Below are 7,372 nucleotides of genomic sequence, written 5' to 3'. Positions count from 1 at the left end.
GCCACCATAAGATAGGCATTATAATGACCCATCACAACACCTACTGGTTGGTGTCAGCAGGAGTTATCTGGCACCAACCCCACGAGTGCTCACTCCTTGTGCCGCACATGTAAGAGCTCACTCTTGGTGTCAATGGCGACGTATCCGGGGGAGGGGGGGACACGGGGAAAACTGCCCCCCCCCCCTATCTTTTGAGGCGGGGCAAACGCATCTTTTTGCTTCCCCTCACAACTTCAAGTGGCCTAGAAAGGACCCTCGGGTATGCGATGTTACTTGCTTCTGTGGTACCAAAGCAAGTGAAGAGGCTCATGTCTGGTCAGGAAATGGCCCATTTTAAGCTTAGGAGGGATCGTTTCGTGCACGCGGAGGGTCCATCTGGAAATGGCCATTTCAAGACGGGAAGACACTCTGCCACTTCCAGACACGGTATGAGCCCTTTCTTGGTCTGGAAAGGGCTCACTGTAGGCTCAAAATGGTACCGCTCGTCGTAGACCCAGGGAGGGCCCTCTCAAGTCTGGAAAGGGTCCATCATAAATTCAGGAACGGCTCGTCTCAAGTCAGGTGGAGACCCAGTATAGGCTGGGAAGCGGATAACTTTAGGATCGGAAAGGCCCATCTCACCTTCTAGGCCTGAGAAGGGCCCATCTCTGGTCTGGAGTGGGCCCATCGTGGGCTCAGAAAGCCAGCGACGGTATATCCATGGTGAAAACTGTCTCCTATGTATGAGATAATGGAGACAACTATCTTTCCCCCATGTTTCAGGTGGCCAAAATGGGACCCCTGACGGGTTTGTAGAAGGGATTCGTTAAGCGTGTGCCATCCAGACAAGCGTAGAGAGCCTTTCAGGTCCAGAAACGATCAATTTCAAGGCAGCAAAACCCTATAACAGTGTCAGGCACGGGAGGGACCCTTTCCAGTCTGAAAAGGGCCCATTGTGTACCCAAAAGGGCCTATCTCTGATCAGTACAGGGCCATCACAAACTCAGAGGGGATACGTCTCAGGTCAAGATGGGGCCCATCGTGGGCACAGAAAAGGCCCTCTCACGTCTGGCAAAGGCACATCGTAGTCTCAAATAGGGCCTGTCTTAAATAAATTACACGTTTCGGGCTAAGCAAGTGAGCATCTCAGGTCCGGAAAGGGCCCACCTGAACACTTAAGTCCGAAAAGACTCTATCGCAGATCACAAAAGCCCTATCTTGTACCAGGGGAGAAACCAAAATTTTGGTGAGAAGGGGGGGGGGGGGGCGGCACACGGCTTGATAACAGGCTCCTGGTGAAAAGACACTACGAAAAACTACCAGATTGTGCCACTTTTCTTTTTTTTCCCATTTTTCTTCCTTTGTCGTTACCATGCCAACGAATACGTTCGTTGAGGGGCCTAGTGAGTTAAACTCTAAGGAAACCCCTTACCTTTCGCGGACAGGGAGCTCCATAAGAACACTACGGAGGCCCCGTCGCCTCTCCCAGTCACGGATTGAAGGGGATTTCCGTTCCAACCGGTCACGAGCAGACGGCCGGAACAAAGTCAGGGACGGCGAACAGGGTCCAGCCCTGGAGTACCCTGACGTAGTATGCCAAGATTAGGGTTGACCGCTATTATTCGCGGAACAAAGACTGACAATAACAACCGTTCCTCCATTGAGTTGCAGGAGAGCTCAACAGGGATGGGGGCGGGGCCCCGAATGGTAGAGGCCCCTGGCATTGGTTGGGCCCGCTGACAATACAGAGAGCATGATAGCTCATGATGGTTGCTTGCATTGAGGCAATGGAAAGGTCCTGTGCCAGTCAGAAAACCCAATACCGAGCCGTGGGCCCTCATCTCAATTCAAGCATGAGCCCGTTAAGTCGAAGTGGGTGATATGTGCCAGTTATTGGATCACGTGCGGCGATCAGGAATGCTGTTGCGTCGATGAGGGTTCCTACGTGGAACCGGGTTCAGCTGCGGTCGGCGCGTGTCAGAAGGCCTCCCGCGTTAGCGAGGGGACCACTGTGATATGATGTATGCCTCTAAGGGCCTCCGGATCGGCCAGGGATCCTGCCCTCTGCCCGTGTCGCAAGGATGACTGCCGGAGGACACACCGCAGTGAGACGGAATGGCCTTGACCGGTAACAATAATCGGCCCCCTAGTGTTGTGCTCAAGAGGTCCATCCTCAGAAAGAAATAAGTGGTCTTATTGATTGGTGTTGAAAAGAGTGGGTCGAAATGAGTTGCGGAAGTGAAACGAACGAGGCCATCCCATGTTTGCGTGAGAGGTCATCCCATTCTACATTTTTTTTTTTTTGCAGGATCGACCACTTGAACAAGTTATCTTGGGAGCAAGGACAGCGACAGCTTGGGTTGCAGCTTCCGTAAAACCGCACGGGAGCGACCGTCGTGGAGTAATACTTCCGGCTGTCATCATTTCTCACTGAATGTTAAACAGTTCCAGAAAAAAACGTGGCATGGCTGTGTCAGTGCAAGCTGTTGACCCATTTCTATCTAAATTCGTGCGGTCCTTAATATTTCTGTACAACCCAAATGAAACTCTGATCAAACTTCTGAACCCTGTTGGCTTAAGACGAGTCCACCAGACCATTGTAAGACGAAGAGTGTCAGTGATTTAAATCATGCAGCCGTTTAACGCATGGTGTCTTTATTTGATTGACTACAAATTTGGCCAGCATTGATTTTGCGGTGACTTTTGGCTTCTTTTCTAGTTGAAGAAGGCAAAAAATGAAAAAAACTTGCTCACATTGCAAATGGGTCATGTTCAGATATTTTTGTTTGGGGGGGGGGGGTTACTATTCGGGGGCCCTTTGTAAACTCTGTGCCCCTCCCTTGCCAAGGCTCTGGCTGCGCGCCTGTACTGAAGTATGGAGGCCCATCGGTGTGAGGGGCCCTTCGTAAAGTTTTTGCTCCACATCCCAAATTCGGGCACACCGCCCCTGCTTCGTGCCGCCCATGCAAGGTCACCCCCCCCCCCCCCCGTTGGGCTCCGAGTTATGTAACGCAATGGCGCTAATATCGGTCACAACCTCGATTGTCCTCAAATGTTATTTTTAAAGTGTTCCTGTTCTGAAGAACGCACGTATAAGATCCACGCCATTTCCAGAGCGCAAAAAGGTTATATTTTGCTACCTTTGCACGCATTGTTCACGTGTAGATTACCTCATATATATATATATATATATATATATATATATATATATATATATAGTATGTATATATATACATATATATATATATATATATATATATATATATATATATGTATAATATATATCTCTCTCTCTCTCTCTCCTCTCTCTCTCTCTCTCTTCTCTCTCCTCTCTCTCTCCCCTCTCTCTCTCTCTCTCTCTCTCTCTGTGTGGGTGCGCGTGCGAGCGCGCGCACGTTTCTGTGTATGTAAAAACTATCACCGGTGGCAAAACCGACGTATTTGTGCACAGTTCATCAAAATAACCACACAAATTTGGGTATGGCGACGTTTAATCCATAGTAGTAACGTCTAGGGTGTCACGAGCACGGTTATAACATCGCAGGTCAGCAATGAGCTTGAATTCATGCAACGCGCTGAAGCCTGTTTGTTACGGAATGCAGCATCTAACCGTAGAAGAAGGAGACACATATTTATAGAACCGAAATGGAAAGCCGCCAAACTGAAAGGTGTGCGGACATAAGGCGGCAAACGTGTCCGGCAACGCCTGTGAAGACACTGAGCGGCCAATTAGAAAGCCGGCTAATCCTTCCAGCACTGGTCACTGGTGTTCACCTGTACCGTAGCCGGTGAGATTAGAGCGAGGCAAACGGGTCTTATCACACGAAATCCCCATTCTTTATCTCGTGTTTGGTCATCGGATCGAAACACACCGCTGATGTCGACTTGTCATAAGTTGGTCTGCGTTTGGCCGCGCAGTGAACTGCGAATATGCCTGGCGGCCGAGCACAGCTTTCATCTACCCACATACCGATCCAGGCAATGATGGGATTGGTTCAGGCGCGGCTTCCTGCCGTGGAATGAAAAGGAGTAAAACATAATTGTGATTCTAGAAAGTCTGGGTGCTGCGAGCAAATTATCGTGCCAGAAAATCTTCAGCACTGGACCAAAGGTAGTTTTGAAATTTGCCGATGTGCATGTTTATGCCCATCTGGCATTGCTTAGCTTTCGCTGTTTTTTTCGACTGACTACCGCCTCTGGGCGCGCGCACCGAATTTGTCGATGGTGTGGTATAATCAACATTGACCGCCACTGGATTTCGTACTCGATGTGGTGAATGTCGTTGAAGGTATGTGGGAAAGTAACAGCATTCATGCAAAACATTCTTTTTTAATTAAAAAGGTGTCCACAGCGTCGGAGCTCAAGGAAATAATTGCTTAACACTCTCTGCTAAACTTAACGCATACTTCGCTTCTTTCGAAGACGTACGGGCAAGCTTGGGGCTGTGGCGTCATGCCGCCACCCCCTCCCCCTCCTCCCTACGTGATCTCGTTCCTTTGGTTATAAATGCGGGCATTGGGTTCTGTAAAGAGTTGAAAACTTACGGAAATATGATCTCTGTCTCCTGATGCATGTATCCAGATCTTATTCAAGCAATATTTCGTATTCATGTCTCATCCCAACCATGTTGTGAATCCAACAGAACACTGGTGGTAATTTCTAATGACTTCCTCTCAGCGAGGAATACATCCTTAGCCTTGTACCAATAATAATTTATTCGATAACCAACAACAACAAATTTTATAAAGGTACTGTTCTGATGCCTACTTTGAGTTAAGCAGTTGTTCTACATTTGAACAAAATTTTCAATAATTTGGCGATCAACGGGGTAGGCTGGTGAGGAACTGTGCACGAAATGATCTGAATTCTAGTCTTTCAACAGTGCGTATTATTTCACACTCAGTCAATTATGTACTCCGGTTTTTGTAACAGTATGGATCATCCTCTGCCAACCACTGAGATAACGCTTTCGGAACTTCAGCTGCACACCTGATTCCCGTTTGACGTATCGTTGGCGAGGGCTTGTCCATGGTTTCGTCACGTCGGACACGTCTGTTGGTCTGTTAGCTCCTCGCTCCGCGTATACACGCACACACGCACACACACACACACACACACACACACACACACACACACACACACACACATACACACACACACACACACACACATATATATATATATATATATATATATATATATATATATTCTCACTTTTCTGCTTCTCCCTCGTAATCAGTGTTAAAAACGGTTTCAACAACTTTCCCTCACGTGTTGAAGGGATTACAACTTTTGGAGCAAGATAAATAGGATGCCTTGAGTTATTCGCTGCTTGAAGAGCTTGAATGTGGTGTTGATCATTATTGAGTTGCATCCGCGCTGGTTAGCACGTTGTTGCATATATCCCCGATTCTCTTGTGTATACTTTCACTAACTGCCTGTAAATTTGTTTTTTTTGGTGATGCAAATTGTCTATGGATGGTTTCAACACGGCGCGGAGAGCAGTTTAGTACACCCGTGCACAGCACTGCTTAGTAACCCACTAATGTTGTTTTATGTGTGGGCGCGATATTGCAGACGATTTGCAGGAGGAGTAATTAACTAATCGCATGGGTGTAACTACTGACAAGGGACGGGGGTAGGCTGGAGAGGACATGTGTGAAGATTTCTTCAAGGTAAGATTTCGTTTGCTCTAATTTTGCCGCAAAATGCATGTCCTCACTTTTCCCATTTAGCGGGGCATTTCCAGGTCAGTTCGACTCCAAGATTCGAGTTTGACCCCTCAAACCCTGACTGGCCCCATCAGACTTATGAGAGGCGTGTTTACACCCACAATCAGGAACGGGTAGAAAAAGGAAGGTACCTCAGTAATAAAGACGATTGTACGCCAGCTCTCCACGCACGGGTATACATCTTAATTTTATGGGTGGATGTACTCCCTTTGAAGTACAGCCCGGTCACATTTATGAACTGGTAATGGATCCTGATGATGGGAGACCTGATAGACCCCCTAAGGCTCTGTTTTGCTAGAATCTTTTTTTGAGCCACTTAAGTATGGTGCTGAAATTTTATTTAGCCAAGAGTGCAGCTTCTTTTACATTTTGTTGCTCAAAAAGGAAAATCTTGCCTCTGACATGTGAGCAGTGACCTTTTCAACCATCTCAACCGCATTTGTCGTTCAGGCGTGTGATAACATAGGTTTATGGTAAGACATGCATTGGAATTTGTAAATTCATGCCCTCTCGTCCGACAAGAGTTGAAAAAAACACCATTTATCGGAGAACAAGAACTAGTACGAAAATTCGCTAGTATTTCTGTCTCCATCACACAGGTTCAAGGTCACTCGCCTCCATTTCAGAGCAACTTCATCGGACCCATCAAGACTCAACTTTACAGGCACGGTGACTTGAACTTTCGGACATCATACAATTCTATAAAGTTTAACTGGGGAGCTGAGCAGTGCATCTGTTTCGAGGTGTCCATGCTTTTGTCTTGAGTCGATCGGGTCCAAACATTTGACGACGTGCTGTTGTGAATGTGCGTGGTATATGAATATGAATGGAATATGAATGGCGTGGCGAATAATCATGACAGACGGTGTGCACAATATCATGGTAAGAATCGACGCACGCCTCGTTAAATCTTGTAGTTTACAGACCCTGAACATCCGAACATGTATCTATTTTGTATTAACTGAACCATTGTGGTCACTTCACTGACGCTACGCCATCGGATAGCCAGATGGCGTCGGACCGATTACTTTGTTGTGCCTCTCGTGGCCGGAAACAGCGGCCATTCGCTGTGAGAGTGCGTCCGCCCAAGCTAACCGACCAGTCTGTGTGTGATCAGAGCTTCAGAAGCGTGCGACACTGGGCGATTAGACGGCATTCGACGCAGCACGGCATCACCGCTGGTGATGCTGGCTCACGGCTAGTCCAGCGATCCAACGCGAGCGCGGCCAAATTCACGGCTATTCCACGATGGCCGCGGTACCGGATAGTCGCCAGTGTCAGTCGCTCACGCCCGACCCACCATCGCCGAAACCTGAATCAAGGTCGCGACACGCGCACAGTCGCTCGTGGGGCCGCCACGGAAGATGGTCCGCTGGGCTCCGGCCGCCGTGACCTACATTGACCTGGCAAGACTCTGGGAGCTGGTGCCCGGACCGGCCGGACCAGACCGGACCGGACCGGACCGGACCGGACCCCTCTCTCTCTCCGCGGTGCAAGCTGGGCGCCGCTGGTGGACGACGATCCCTCCCCCCCCCCCCCCCACCCGTGCCGCCGGCCAAACGGGATCCAGAGAGCCCATCCGCCAGGGAAAGCGGGCGAAGTGGGCAGCACGGCACCCTTGCATCCCGCCTACGTGAGAAGGTGCAGACGGCGGCGACTGT

Source organism: Pollicipes pollicipes, unplaced genomic scaffold (assembly GCF_011947565.3).
Source record: "Pollicipes pollicipes isolate AB1234 unplaced genomic scaffold, Ppol_2.1 Scaffold_6138;HRSCAF=7277_pilon_pilon_pilon, whole genome shotgun sequence".
Taxonomy (NCBI): Eukaryota; Metazoa; Arthropoda; class Thecostraca; order Pollicipedomorpha; family Pollicipedidae; genus Pollicipes; species Pollicipes pollicipes.
The sequence above is the reverse complement of the archived record's forward strand: the minus strand, read 5'-3'. Positions refer to the sequence as shown.